Source organism: Rhinoraja longicauda, chromosome 8 (genome assembly GCF_053455715.1).
Source record: "Rhinoraja longicauda isolate Sanriku21f chromosome 8, sRhiLon1.1, whole genome shotgun sequence".
In the NCBI taxonomy this organism is placed as follows: Eukaryota; Metazoa; Chordata; class Chondrichthyes; order Rajiformes; family Arhynchobatidae; genus Rhinoraja; species Rhinoraja longicauda.
The window spans coordinates 26879709-26894389 of NC_135960.1; the positions used below are offsets into that span (position 1 = coordinate 26879709).

Sequence of the window (14681 nt, forward strand, 5' to 3'; positions counted from 1 at the left end):
AATATATCCACTAACTTGGCCTCCACAGCCTTCTGTGGCAAAGAATTCCACAGATTCACCACCCTCTGACTAAAGAAACACCTCCTAATCTCATTCTTAAAAGAACGTCCTTTAATTCTGAGGCTATGACCACTAGTCCTACTTTTGAATGTAGATTAGATGGAGACCAAAATGAACACAATAAAATTCCAAGACAGAAGTAAGATGGCCTGGGGAATTGCTTTTATTTAGCCTATTTTGGTTGAGGAATAAATATTAGTTAAAAATACTGGCGTAATGCACTTCCTCAAAATAGTGCCGGAGGTATTTTATGTCCATCTTATAATGAAGACAGGGCCGAGGTTTAACATCTGTTCCAAGAGATAGCACAATATACCCTCTGTACTGTGCTGGTATAACATTTCATGTTTTGTCTCTTGAATGTGATTGAAAACAGCAACATTTTGTCTTAGACGAACACATATTACTACTGACAGATTATGACTTTTTAAATTGTTTATGGCTGTTTCAACTGCACAGGTCTGAATCTGAGCCAAACTACATGCCAGAGGAACTGAAATCAATGCAAGGTGTCAGAGCTGGCACACATAAATATCCTGGTGTCACTAGACCTGTTCATCCTTGGGTAGGGCAAGAGGGAAGAAGTAATATTGCATTATTTTGTTAGCTTGATTAGCAAAATACAGCTATTTCCAACTGAGTTGACTTGACTTTACCATTTGAAGTGGCCTAGCTGATTACATATTTATTTAAAAGCCTTTTCAAAGAATTCTGACTGTAACGGTTTGCTATGTTCTGAGCGTGGGCAGTAAATGCTAACAATACTGCGAAACCAAGAAAAACAACAAATATAGAGATGAGGAAAACAGAGATGAGGAAAATCTTTTTCACTCAGAGAGGTGTGAATCTGTGGAGTTCTCCGCCTCAGAAGGCAGTGGGGGCCAATTCTCTGGATGCTTTCAAGAGAGAGTTAGAGTTCTTAAAAATAGCAGAGTCAAGGGATATGGGGAGAAGGCAGGAATAGGGTACTGATTGCGGATGATCAGCCATGATCACAGTGAATGGCGATGCTGGCTCGAAGGGCCGAATGGCCTACTCCTGCACCTATTGTCTATTGACTACAATCAGAAGTGAAATTAAGAAAGCGTAAAACCAGCAGCGCACAGGATGCATTTTTAACAGGAACTCAGAGCAAAAAAAAACTTAGACACGTCAGGCTAAAATTGCCCTGATGCTGCTCAGGAAACCAACTGGTACGTGGGAGGAGGGAGCAGCTCTAATTGTATGCCTGGTATGATTAAATGAATCCATAACCAGGTAAGAAATCAAAAGAGGCAAACACTAATTGCTGAGAGAAATGCAGCTTTAAAACAAACTGAGTACAAATATTTCAACACATTTAGGTGATCTCATATCGTTTTATACACGTTTCAGTCTTAAAATATTACACCTTGCATCGTTTTGAAAAAGCTAAATAACTGTTGTTAGTTTAACATCTGACCTTGTGAAACTGGACCATCTACTCCAAACAGATGTACAGCTTTGTCTCTGAGGGGAAAGCTGGTATCCTGCACTTGTCTATTTAAGGAGAAAAAAAAGTCTTGAAGAATTTTATTTGTTAAAAGAAAAACATTGTCAAGCTTTTTGTTTTCAATCCACTGCTAGGTCAAGCACATTTAATTGAAATAATGTGCTGAGTCTCTGGAGCCCACTAATTTTTTGATTTGTGTGAAAACATTGACAAATAGTTCAGGTGTGGAATTTAGCTAAGCTGGATACATACTACATCCGTGTCTGCCTTGGAAAAAAAGTTTTCTGAGTTGTGCACAGAGAATAAAAGCAGGGTAGCAGCTTAAATTCTCAGCAAAACCTGAGCCTAAAGGTTACTTTTCCAAAGGTTATGAATGTGCCTCTCAAGCTTTATTTCACAAATGTTGTGACCAATTCCTATTTTTGAATCACAGAATAGCCACATCATGTTAGGAGGCCATTCAGCACAGTAGCACTGGACCACATAAGCACAATCCAATTAGTTCACTCATGTACACTCACATCCTGCTAATGATTTCCTTTCAGATAGAACTAATCTCCTTTGCTTGCACACAATCCATATCACTTCATTCCCTGCATATCCATTATACTATCTAAGAGCCTCGTAAGTGTTCTATTATATCTGCCTCCATCAATCCCTGGAAGAGTGTTCCAGGAATACCATCACTCTGTATAAAAAAACTTGCCCTGAACATCTATATACTGAAACTCTAATTTGTTTGTTTGTTTGTTCCTGAACCACAGCCAAAACAGTACAGGATAGCGCGACAATTTTAGGCCCACCTTACTCACCGTCTTCCCTTTGGTGCTAATGGAATAAGTTTCATTGAAATCGCTGTTATATTTTTTAAGTTATTCACATTTTAAAGTTTAAATCTATCTCCTAGGGAGGGAGGGAGGGAGGGAGGAAGGGAGGGAGGGAGGGAGGGAGGGAGGGAGGGAGGGAGGGAGGGAGGGAGGAGAATGCCAGCAATTTATTGTCCATCCTTAATTGCTCGACAACATTTGAGCCATTCACTGGAGTCCTTCTTTTAAAAGTTTCCTCCATACTATTGGGCAGGGAGTTCCACACTTATGACACAGCGACACGAAGGTCTGGCAATGTATTTCCAAGCCAAGTGGTGTGTCTTGAAGGAAACCTTGCAAATGATGATGGTTTCATATGCCTGCTGACATGATACTTTTTGCCTCATGCCTCCATTTGTAAAGCCCCATGATACCATCTTTCCCTCGATCCCGACTAGTCTCCCAGTTCCTGTCGCTGAAAAACATCCCCATAGCTGTCATCACCATGCTTCACTGTAGGTATGGTATTTGCCAGGTGATGAGCGGTGCCTGGTTTCTTCCAGACGTGACGCTTGGCATTCAGGTCAAAGTGTTCAATCTTGGTTTTCATCAGACCTGATAATCTTGTTTCTCATGGTCTGAGAGTCTTTTAGGTGCCTTTTGGCAAACTCCAAGCGGGCTGTCATGTGCCTTTGACTGAGGAGTGGCTTCCGTCTGGCCACTCTACCATAAAGGCCTGATTGGTGGAGTGCTGCAGATATAGTTGTCCTTCTGGAAGGTTCTCCCACCTTCACAGAGGAGCTCGGGAACTCTGTCAGAGTGACCATCGGGTTCATGGTCACCTCCCTGCCAAGGCCCTTCTCCCCCGATTGCTCAGTTTGGCCAGGTGGCCAGCTCTATGAAGAGTCCTGGTGGTTCCAAAGTTCTTCCATTTAAGAATGACGGAGGCCACTGTGCTCTTCGGGACCTGCAATGCTGCAGAAATTGTTTTATACCATTCCCCAGGTCTGTGTCTTGACACAATCCTGTCTCAGAGATCTACAGGCAATTCCTTCATCTTCATGGCTTGGTTTTTGCTCTGACATGCACTGTCAACTGTGGGACCTTATATAGACAGGTATGTGCCTTTCCAAATCATGCCCAATCAATTTAATTTACCACTTGTGGACTCCACAAGTGGTAAATTAAATTGATTGGGCATGTTGTAGAAACATCTCAAGGACAATCAATGGAAACAGGATGAACCTAAGCTCAATTTTGAGTGTCATAGCAAAAGGTCTGAAAACTTATGTAAATGTGATAGTTCAGTTATTTATTTTTAAATATTTATTCTCTTTGCAAAAATTTCTAAATACCTGTTTTCGCTTCTTCATTCTGGGGTGTTGTGTGTAGGTTGATGATAAAAAATGTTTTTAATCCATTTTAAAATATGGCTGTAACGTAAAAAAATGTGGAAAAAGTGAAGTGGTCTGAATACTTTCTCAATGCACTGTATGTATCATCCTATTCTTCCTATCGAAATGTAACACTTCATATTTCTCACACATTCTAACAGAGTATCAATATCTCCTTGGTCTATCATTACTTTCCTCACAGTTCACCATCCCTTTGAGTTTTGTCAAGTGCAACTACGGAAATTGTGCCCTGTATTCCCAAGTCTGTCATTAATATTTATTAAGGGAACTGTGGTCCTAGGATCAAACCACAGCCTATCCTCTGTACACATTTTTCCATTTTGAAACATGACCTTTTACTATTGCTGTATGTTTCTTGTTACTTAGCCAATTTTCTATCCATACTGCTAAAACCCATTTTATTCTACAGGCTTCAATTCTGATGATGAACCTATGATGTGGTGTTTGGTCATCCATTCATATTACCTTCAACCACATTTCCCTCCATTGTCCTCAATGTTGCTTCATTAATGCACCACTGAGTTGATTGGGTATGATTTCCCTTTAAAAGTAATCCTTATTTGCCCAGCACCTGCAAAATTAGGGTTTTATAGTGGCGCAGTGATAGAGCTACTGCCTTACAGCGCCAGAGACCCGGGTTCGATCCTGAGTACTGGTGCTGTCTGCACGGAGTTTGTACGTTCTCCCTGTAACCTACATGGGTTTTCTCCGAGATCTTCGGTTTCCTCCCACATTCCAAAGGCTTATAGATTTTTAGGTTAATTGGTTTGGTAGAAATGTAAAATTTTCCTTAGTGTGGGCAGGGTAGTGTTGATGTGCGTGGATCGCTGGTCGCTGCAGACTCGGTTGGCCAAAGGGCCTGTTTCCGCGCTGTATCTCTAAACTAAACAAAACATTTTGTGTAATTGGTTTTATAACTTTTCTCACCACAGACTTTAATGGGCTGTGTCATTAAATGATCTTCTCATCTTTTTCACGGCTGCATATTTTACTATATACCTAATCTAATGTGTAGGAATGCCAGTGGATGACTTGGCTTTTTATTTGATCACAATAGAAGTTATGCAAAAGGTGATCAACCTAACATTGAAATCAATAGTGAGTCAAGGAGTATTTTAATACTTCCATCTTCAACAATTTTATGGCTAGTAATTTATTTTTCTGCTTTGCTGGTAATGGGTATGTCTCACTGGTAACATTCCTAATCCTGACATTGAATTTGAAAGTTCCAATCTCACTTTATCGATTCATTCCTGTCCCCTGACCTGACAGGGATAGTGTAGGATGTAGATGGTACTGCTTAGTTAGAGGTACTGTCTTAGGATGAATTATAAAACTGCTGTGGCATTAAAGAGTCTTGCTGACACTTTGTATTATTTGGAGAAGGTTAAATACCCCATTTTAGATCTTAATTAAGGCATGTGTGCTTGTCAGAACTGTGGATAAATCCTTGATTTTCTTTCAATTATGCCTTGGGATCTATTACATAGGCGACTTAAACTTTATCCATGCTAATAAATCAGCAAAGCACTCATTACCATTGTGGATTTGTGTGTCCATGAAGAGGGATAATGTCAGCATAATTTTGTCCAGTGGATACACTTTCAGAATTAAGGCCAAGCCTCAAATTACGCTCAAAGTCTCAATCATGTTGTGAAGGGGAAAGCAAAAGTTGAGGAAGATTGAGGCAGTTGTTTTGCCTTGAGCTCCAAATTAAAATGGGACGAATATATTATTTTTTTATTATTATCTGATTTGCTGTTGTGTATATTTGTTTGCTTTGGCCAAGGTTTTATCATCTCCTCCCCAGACACAGTTGTGTGTGGTATCCTCAAACCTTGCAAAGCAAGGGGGCACTTACCTCACCTGGGCCAAAAACTCATTCAAATTTGGACCATTCTCCATGAAAGAAAATTATTAAAGGACAGTATTCTGGCTTTATGCAGAAGAGACTCCATTTAAATGTTTCAAAGATCCCTGTTATGCATCAATATCATACTGTTAATGCCTTCACATCAGTGATGCTGAACTTATGAATTATATTTCCACTCACCATACAATCACAGAATTACACAACAGAAGAAGTTCAAATCATTTTCATGGGGCTTTGAGAAACATTAACACTCATCTGTTCCTCAAGGTGAATGTGGAGTTTTACCTCCCTTGGTTTCAGCTTCCTCCACCCTGGTCACCCCATATCCTTTTGTAGACAATAGGAATTATGAATACTAGAATCTTGAGCAAAACAAAAAGTACCGGAGGAAATCAATGAGTCAGGCAGCATCTGTGGAGTGAATTAACAGATGATATTTTGGGCCAGGACCAATGTTCAACATAGTCCACATTCCAATGATATCCCAGCACTTTTCCCCAACTCTTTCTTTACTACACTGATGACTACATTGGGGCAGCCTTCTGCACCCATGCAGAACTGATTGACTTCATCAACTTTACTGCTAACTTCCACCCTGCCCTCAAATTCCCTTGGGCTATCTCTGCCAACCCTCTCCTTTTTTTTGATATGTGTCTCTATCACAGGAAGTAGACTATAGGCTGCCAGCCACTATAAAACTGATGACTCCCACAGTTACCTTGTCCACCGCCCCTCCCCTCCTGCCTGCTGCATCTTGCAGGGACATGATCCCTTGCTCTCAATTTCTCCACATCTACTTCCATGATGGGACTTTCCACACTATGACATCCAAAATACCCTCCTTCTTCAGTAAACATGGCCCCCCCTGCTGTGGATGCTTCCCTCACATGTGTCTCCTCTGTGCCTTGTTGTTTTGCTCTCACTCCCCATCCCCCCAGGCAAAACAAGGATAGATTTCCCCTGATCATCTTTCAACCCACCAATTTCTGCATCTAGCACATCATTCTCCAACATTTCTTCCAGCTCCAATGTGATACAATCACCAGTCACATCTTCTCACCCCCACCCCTCTCTGATTTCTGCAGAGACCTCGCCCTCTGCAACACCTTGCTTCACACATCAATTTCCAGCCAAACTACTCCCTCCCCAGGTACTTTCCCCTCCAACCGCAGGAAATGTAACACCTGTCCCTATACCTCCTCCCTCACCTCCACTCAGGGACCCCAGCAGTCCTTCCAGTTGAGACAGAGTTTCACATTCACATCTTCAAACCATATCTACTGCATTCAGTGTTCCCGCTGTGTTCATCAGCGTGACCAAACGTAGACTAGGCAACCGCTTTGCTGAATATTTACACTCTGATCATCAAGGCCTACTGTCTCTCCTGTTTTCTAACCACCTTAACTCCCCTTCCCATCCCCTTACTGGCCTTTCAATCCTCGGCCTCCTCCATTGGCAGAATGAGGCCCACACAAAAACTGGAAGAACAACACCTCATATTCCGCTTAGGTAGCTTACAGCTGAAAAGTATGAATACTGAATTTTCCAATTTCAAGTAATATCTCCCTAACCCTTTTCTCTTTCCTGTGCGCTCACCCCCTTCTCCATGACTGAAAACCCTCCCTCTGGCTTTACATTTCTCTCTTCTTCCCTGCTTACCTGACACCTTTTTGACCTCTTTTGTCCTTTCATTTGTCATTTACTCCACCCATCTGCCAATCAAACCCCACTTCACCTGTATCCACCTATCACTCGCTGGGCTTCAATAGACAATAGACAATAGGTGCAGGAGTAGACCATTTGGCCCTTCGAGCCTGCACCACCATTCAATGTGATCATGGCTGATCATTCTCAATCAGTACCCCGTTCCTGCCTTCTCCCCATACCCCCCTGACTCCGCTATCCTTAAGAGCTCTATCTAGCTCTTTCTTGAATGCATTCAGAGAATTGGCCTCCACTGCCTTCGGAGGCAGAGAATTCCACAGATTTACAACTCTCTGACTGAAATTTTTTTTCCTCATCTCCGTTCTAAATGGCCTACTCTTTATTCTTAAACTGTGGCCCCTGGTTCAGGACTCCCCCAACATTGGGAACATGTTTCCTGCCTCTAACGTGTCCAAACCCTTAATAATCTTATATGTTTTGATAAGATCCCCTCTCATCCTTCTAAATTCCAGTGTATACAAGCCTAGTCGCTCCAGTCTTTCAACATATGACAGTCCCGCCATTCCGGGAATTGACCTAGTAAACCTACGCTGCATGCCCTCAATAGCAAGAATATCCTTCCTCAAATTTGGAGACCAAAACTGCACACAGTACTCCAGGTGCGGTCTCACTAGGACAAGTGCTGTACAACTGCAGAAGGACTCTTTGCTCCTATACTCAACTCCTCTTGTTATGAAGGCCAACATTCCATTGGCTTTCTTCACTGCCTGCTGTACCTGCATGCTTCCTTTCAGTGACTGATGCACTAGGACACCCAGATCTCGTTGTACCTTTTCCTAACTTGACACCATTCAGATAATAATCTGCCTTCCTATTCTTACCACCAAAGTGCATAACCTCACACTTATCCACATTATACTGCATCTGCCATGCATCCGCCCACTCACACAACCTGTCCAAGTCAACCTGCAACCTCATAGCATCTTCCTCACAGTTCACACTGCCACCCAGCTTTGTATCATCTGCAAATTTGCTAATGGTACTTTTAATCCCTTCATCCAAGTCATTAATGTATATTGTAAATAGCTGCGGTCCCAGCACCGAGCCTTGCGGTACCCCACTAGTCACTGCCTGCCATTCTGAAAGGGACCCATTTATTCCCACTCTCTGCTTTCTGTCTGCAAACCAATTTTCTATCCATGTCAGTACCCTACCCCCAATACCATTTGCTCTAATTTTGCCCATTAATCTCCTATGTGGGACCTTGTCGAAAGTTTTCTGAAAGTCAAGGTACACCACATCCACCGGCTCTCAATTTCGTCTTTTATAATGGACTCCAGCATCTTCCCCTCCACTAATGTCAGGCTAACTGGTCTATAATTTCCCGTTTTCTCTCTCCCTCCTTTCTTAAAAAGTGGGATAACATTAGCTACCCTCCAATCCACAGGAACTTATCCTGAATCTATAGAACATTGGAAAATGATCACCAATGCGTCCACGATTTCTAGAGCCAACTCTTTAAGTACCCTGGGATGCAGACCATCAGGCCCTGGGGATTTATCAGCCTTCGGTCCCATCAGTCTACCCAACACCATTTCCTGCCTAAAGTGAATTTCCTTCAGGTCCTCCGTCACCCTAGGATTTCTGGCCATTAGAACATCTGGGAGATTGTTTGTATCTTCCTTAGTGAAGACAGATCCAAAGTACCGGTTCAACGGATCTGCCATTTCCTTGTTCCCCGTCCTGCCCCCGTCCGTCTCTTTTCCACCATTCTCCCCCTACTCTAATGAGTTTGTATGTGGATCCCAATCCATAACGTCACCTATCAATTCCCTCCCTAAATGTTGCCTGGCCTGCTGAGTTACTCCAGTACTTTGTGTTTTACCAAATAGTTCCTCTCTCCACTTATCTTAATGCCAGCTGCTTGTGCCTCCAGAGGCAGCAGGAGCAAGGAGCACATTAAAACCATACAATTTACCACAGGCATATTAGTAAGGTCTCACCTTTAAATGTGGATCAGGTCTCTCGATGGTAAATTATATTATCTGTCCTTTCTGGTGCATGTGTCCCTGGGCTTTTCATGCAAGTGATAATATGGATGAATGGTTCTTTGTATTGCCTGGGGAAACAAGAATGTTATTGCTTTCTCCTCAGTAGTTTCTTAGCAGCTTCCTGGCTTGAAACTCCTGTCTGGAAAGAAAATAGCATAGTTCATGGTGTTTGCTTGAGCTTGAGCCGCATTCTAATTTATGAGCATCACAAACTGGTTCATTTTTTGCCACATGTAGAGATTGAAAAATAGATAAAAACACAAAGATGCAAAGATAATCCACTAAGGACACATCGCTTCACATACCTTTATTCACTGCTGGAAAATAAAATTTGAAGTTCATTTATGACTCCATTTGCATGTGAAAATGGATGTTTTGTGACTGCCCTTAGCGGTATTCTTAACACCAAATCCACATTCTAAGAGCAAATAAAGATAGAGAATAAGACAGTGATTTTCTGGATAGCATTTGAACACATTTCGGGTTCAGTTTCCTAATCATCACCCTGATCTTGGCAGTCCTGTGAGTTCCTGTTTCCCGGTCCTGGAATATCTAATGGTGAACATGGCATGATGGCCTGTTTCCTTTATCATTGTTACTTTTTTGCATATATTTCATTCCTTGTTCTTTATCTCTCTTCATCATTGTCTATATCTCTCGTTTCCCTTATCCCGGACCAGTCTGAAGAAGGGTCTCGTCCCGAAACGTTATTCCAAAAGCTGGAGTTACTCCAGCTTTTTGTGTATATCTTATATCTAATGCTGAACCTCCATCCCTACTTCCTGCAATGGCAATTCACTTTGGCTATCCTGAATGATCTTTACATCCAACGCCACACAGATTGAGGCTTGCACTAAATGTGCAATACGCTGCTATAAATAGCCGTTGCTATAAAATGCAGCAGTCTGAGCTATTGTTCATCATAGCTGGAGAAGTCACTCAGGCCACCCTTAAGAGCGTGCTAACAAAATCAACACATCTCCTGTTCAACCAGTGTCCCAAACATCCTTGACAACTGCTGCTCAACGATCAAAGACAGCTACCTGATTTTAGAATGCTATGCTCTTATTCTCTCCAAACAAGCAGAAAATAAACTGTGAGGTTCTGTCACAGAATATTGTACAGTGCTGGTCTGTGGAAACATAATCAAGGACCGTTCATATTATGGTCATTGTTTCTTCTCTCCTTTTCCATTGGGAAGAAGATACAAAAGCTTGAAATCATGTATCTCCAGATTCAAGAACCATTTCTTCCTTGAAGTTATCATCTCTTTAGTTTAGTTTAGAGATACAGCATGGAAACAGGCACCTCAACCCAATAAATCCATGCCAACCATTGATCACCCGTTCACATAAGTTTCATGTTATCCCACTTTCTCATCGTCTTCTTACATAAGTGGGGGGTAACTTACAGTAGGCTGATTAACCTACAATCCTACACACCTTTTGGATTTGGGAGGAAACTGGAGTACCCAGAGGAAACCTACACGGTCACGAGGAGAATGTACAAACTCCACACAGCCAGCACCCAATGTCAAGATCAAGCCCAGGTCACGGGTGCTATGAAGCAGCAGGTCTAGCATCTGTGCCACTTTGTTGCCCTACACCATCTAAATCAAAGTAAACAGGCATGGGCCAGTAGACATAGGAGGTACAGATCTCCATGCTGATCTGTCAGTTCATGCTGACTTGACATTCCTTGTGGTAATTCTGCTGTACTTCGGAAGCCACCATGCACTGGTTCTGACACAAAAGGTTATATAAATCTCAATACAAGTATGTTGTAGAAAGAAGGATATTTTTGCCAGGTTTGGGTTCTATTCCATTCAAATACTGCTGAAGAAAGAATGCAACCCAGATTCTCTTGCTCCGGATGTATACACAATCTTCCAATCTACCTTGTTGCCACTCTTGCACTTTTTAAACCTGCACTCTCCCTGTAGCAGTAAAACTATGTTCTGCATTTTGTTTGTTTTATTTTTTTGCACTAGTTTACTCAAGTCTGTTATGATTTCACTCATGTATAGATTGACCCATGTGCATAGCACGCATAACAAAACATTTTTCACAGTTTCTCCACAATAGTAATAATAAACCAATACCGATAATAATATTGCAACAGCAATACAAGGGAATACAAAAGGCTGCAAAGCGTGATGGATTCCGCTCAGTCCACCATGAGCACAGCCATCCAAACCATCAAAAGGTATCTCCATGAGGCACTGCCTCAAGAAAGTGGCATCTATCATCAAGGATCCTCACACACTCTTCTCACGGCTAACATCGGCAGGAGGTACAGAAGCCAGGAGCACCAGGTTCAGAACAGATACTTTCCTACAACTGTGTAGGAAGGAACTGCAGATGTTCCAAGAGGTACAGGTATGTAGGTTAATTGTCTGGGCAAATGTAAAAATTGTCCCTAATGTGTGTAGGATAGTGTTAATGTGCGGGGATCACTGGGCGGCGCGGACCCGGTGGGCCGAAGGGCCTGTTTCCGCACTGTATCTCTAAATCTAAAATCTAAAAAAAAATCTAAAATGCTGGTTTAAACCGAAGGTAGACACAAAATGCTGGAGTAACTCAGCAGGACAGGCAGCATCTCTGGAGAGAAGGAATGGGTGACATTTCGGGTCGAGACCCTTCTTGAGACTGATTCAGGTAATTTCCTACAACTATCAGGTTCTTGAACTGACTTGCATAACCCTAATCCAATCTCAGCAACAGAACCCTCTGGACCACCTCTTGCACTACCATGGACTTGATTTGAATTGTGCTTTGCACTAATGTATTGTTTGTGGAGAATCTATTTCTTTTCACTGTGTAATTTATGTGTAATTTATGTTTTCATATGTGGTTTGAGTTATGACTTAAAGTCTCTTGGCCCTCAACAGCATTGATATCCAAAGGGATGTTGGGGTCCATGTCGATGACTCCCTGAAAGTGACAACACAAGTAGATAGGGTGGTAAAGAAGCCATATGGTGTGCTTGGCTTCAATGGTTGGGGTATTGCTTATATGGAAGACATGATGTAGCTTTATAGGACTTTGGTTCGGCCACATTTGGAATCTGGTGTGCAGTTCTTGTGGCCCCATTACAAAAAGGATGCAGAGGCTTTGGGAAGGGTGCAGAGATTTACTAGAATGACGCCTGGATTAGGAGGTATTAGCTACAGGGGGAGGTTGGACAGACTTGAATTGGCTTCACTGGAATGCCAAAGGTTGAAGGGGGATCTGGTAGAATAATATAGTTAGACATAGATCAGGTAGGCAGTCAAAATCTTTTTCCCAGGATGAAAATACCAAATTCTAGAGGGCATAGTTTGAAGTTTAGAGGGGCAAAGTTTCAAGAAGATATGCAGGGCAATTGTTTTTACACACATGATAGTGAACTTGAAAACTCTTTTGGAAAGGCACATGATATGCCAGGAATATGGATATGTTCAGGCAGATAGGTATTGATCTTGGCATCATGTTAGGTACAGACATTGTGGGCCAAAGGGCCTGTTCCTGCACTTTACTGTTCTATGTTCTATTTATCCATGTGAGGCTGCTGCAAGCAAGATTTTCATTGCACCTGTACCTCACCGTATTGTGTATATGACCATAAATTAGGCTTGATTCCTCACCCACCGTCCTTCTGATGTGATTTGTCTATCTTTGGTGGGACTCTGCCCTCATTCTGATGGACATTTTTGAGGTTAGTCCCCTCTGTATTAATTGGGAATGCAGAAATTATCTTTCCATCGTGGCAACAGAATCAGATATCACAGTAGATTTTGTTGTAACTTGAACAGTATGATGATGGAATTGGTAGGAAATTGAGGAGTGGTAATTTGTTAATGTGGGATATGGAAATAGTGGCCCAGCTGGCAAAACTGCTGCCTTACAGCGCCAAAGACCTGGATCCGATCCTGAACTCGGGTGTGATACGTGTGAAGATTGCACATTCTCCATGTGACCATGTAGATTTCCTTTGAGTGCTCCGGTTTCCACACACATCCCATGGACTTGTAATTTTGTAGGTTAATTGGCCTCAGTAAATCACCCCTAATATACAGGGATGTAAAAGTGGAATAACATAGAAATAGTGTGAAAAGGTCGGCAGTCGGCGACCATGGGTCAATGGTCGGCAAGGACTATGTGGGCCGAAGGGCCTATTTCCATACTGTATCTTTCAATTCAATTCAGTTCAATTCAGGAAGTGAGTAAGGTTGATAAAATCAAAGCTAATGGCTGTTATTAATTAAAATAAAACATTCAAACATTCAATCATATTGTTAAATATTAATTTGATGTTGAAAATAGATTGCATGGATTCATAAACAATGAAAGTATTTCTGTTGTTTACAATTTGATAAAACCCTGTTGTATTTTATTCATCTTTGCGACATTACAAAACGGAATGAATCTCTGATTAATAAAAAAGTGGACAATCAGCAGAAGCACGATATTAAGTTCATGTTTTCATAATAACATGTAAATTACCTTTGTTATTATTGCACCAACATTTACAAAATGTAATGCAATATTCCAGGTGGACTGCAACAGATGAGAGATAATCCCGATTTTAAAAGGCCAGCTTCCTGTGGTTTTCTTTCTATTACTATTTGTGAAGGCAGTTTCACCAATCAGCTCCTTGTCTTTTTTTGTTGTTAAGGACCTGGTTGTCACAGTAACAGTATTACGATAAGCTGGTATCTGCTGTGCACTCCAAGGGGGTCTTAATATGATTGAACCAAGGGATCAAGTGGCTTATTTCCTGTTTTTAGATTGTAATAACCTATGTGCCACTCATTATGCAGCTTCTGTTATTCGGATGCTGTTAACAATTAGGCAGAAACATTTAATTGACTTGGATCTTTAATATAAAATGAAGAATACAAGGAAGGAAGCAATAAGTAGGGGAAAAGGGAAAATGTTGAAGAAAACGTGCACGAGCTTCACAGTTACTGATTCCTTTCATAGCCACAAATTTTCCACATCAAAGTGAGATCTTTGTTTATTAAGAACAATACAACATGTCACATTAAAAGCTTTTCTGATTTGGGAGATCGGATGTTTGCGGCACTGATTTTAGCAAAGGAATAATCCCAGGATTATTAATTCAACAGATGTCACATACTTTTCAGTGGAAAACAAAGATTTTTAACAAAATGAAAGCCTAGAAACTGTGACCAGGAAGAGCTGGGCCTTGGACAAACAAAATGTTATCAATATACATTGAATCTAAAAAACAAAACTTGACAAACATCAACATTGCCTTTGTACGTAGGTATATTGACTGAAGAAATCGTTCTAAAAGAACAAAATATAAATGATTGTTTAATGTTTTCAAACAAGA

The 14681-nt window shown here is 41.4% G+C and overlaps 1 long non-coding RNA gene across 1 annotated transcript in view; it reads right to left on the bottom strand.

Moving 5' to 3' along the window:
- Positions 1-13928, bottom strand: part of LOC144595793 (uncharacterized) — a 78502-nt gene extending 64574 nt beyond the window's left edge. Inside the window, exons 1-3 of the long non-coding RNA XR_013547539.1 lie at positions 13826-13928; positions 9294-9409; positions 3693-3770 (exon numbers count right to left, since the gene is read on the bottom strand). This is a non-coding gene — a long non-coding RNA (uncharacterized LOC144595793). The remainder of the gene's footprint in view (positions 1-3692; positions 3771-9293; positions 9410-13825) is intronic.
- Positions 13929-14681: the final 753 nt, after the last annotated feature.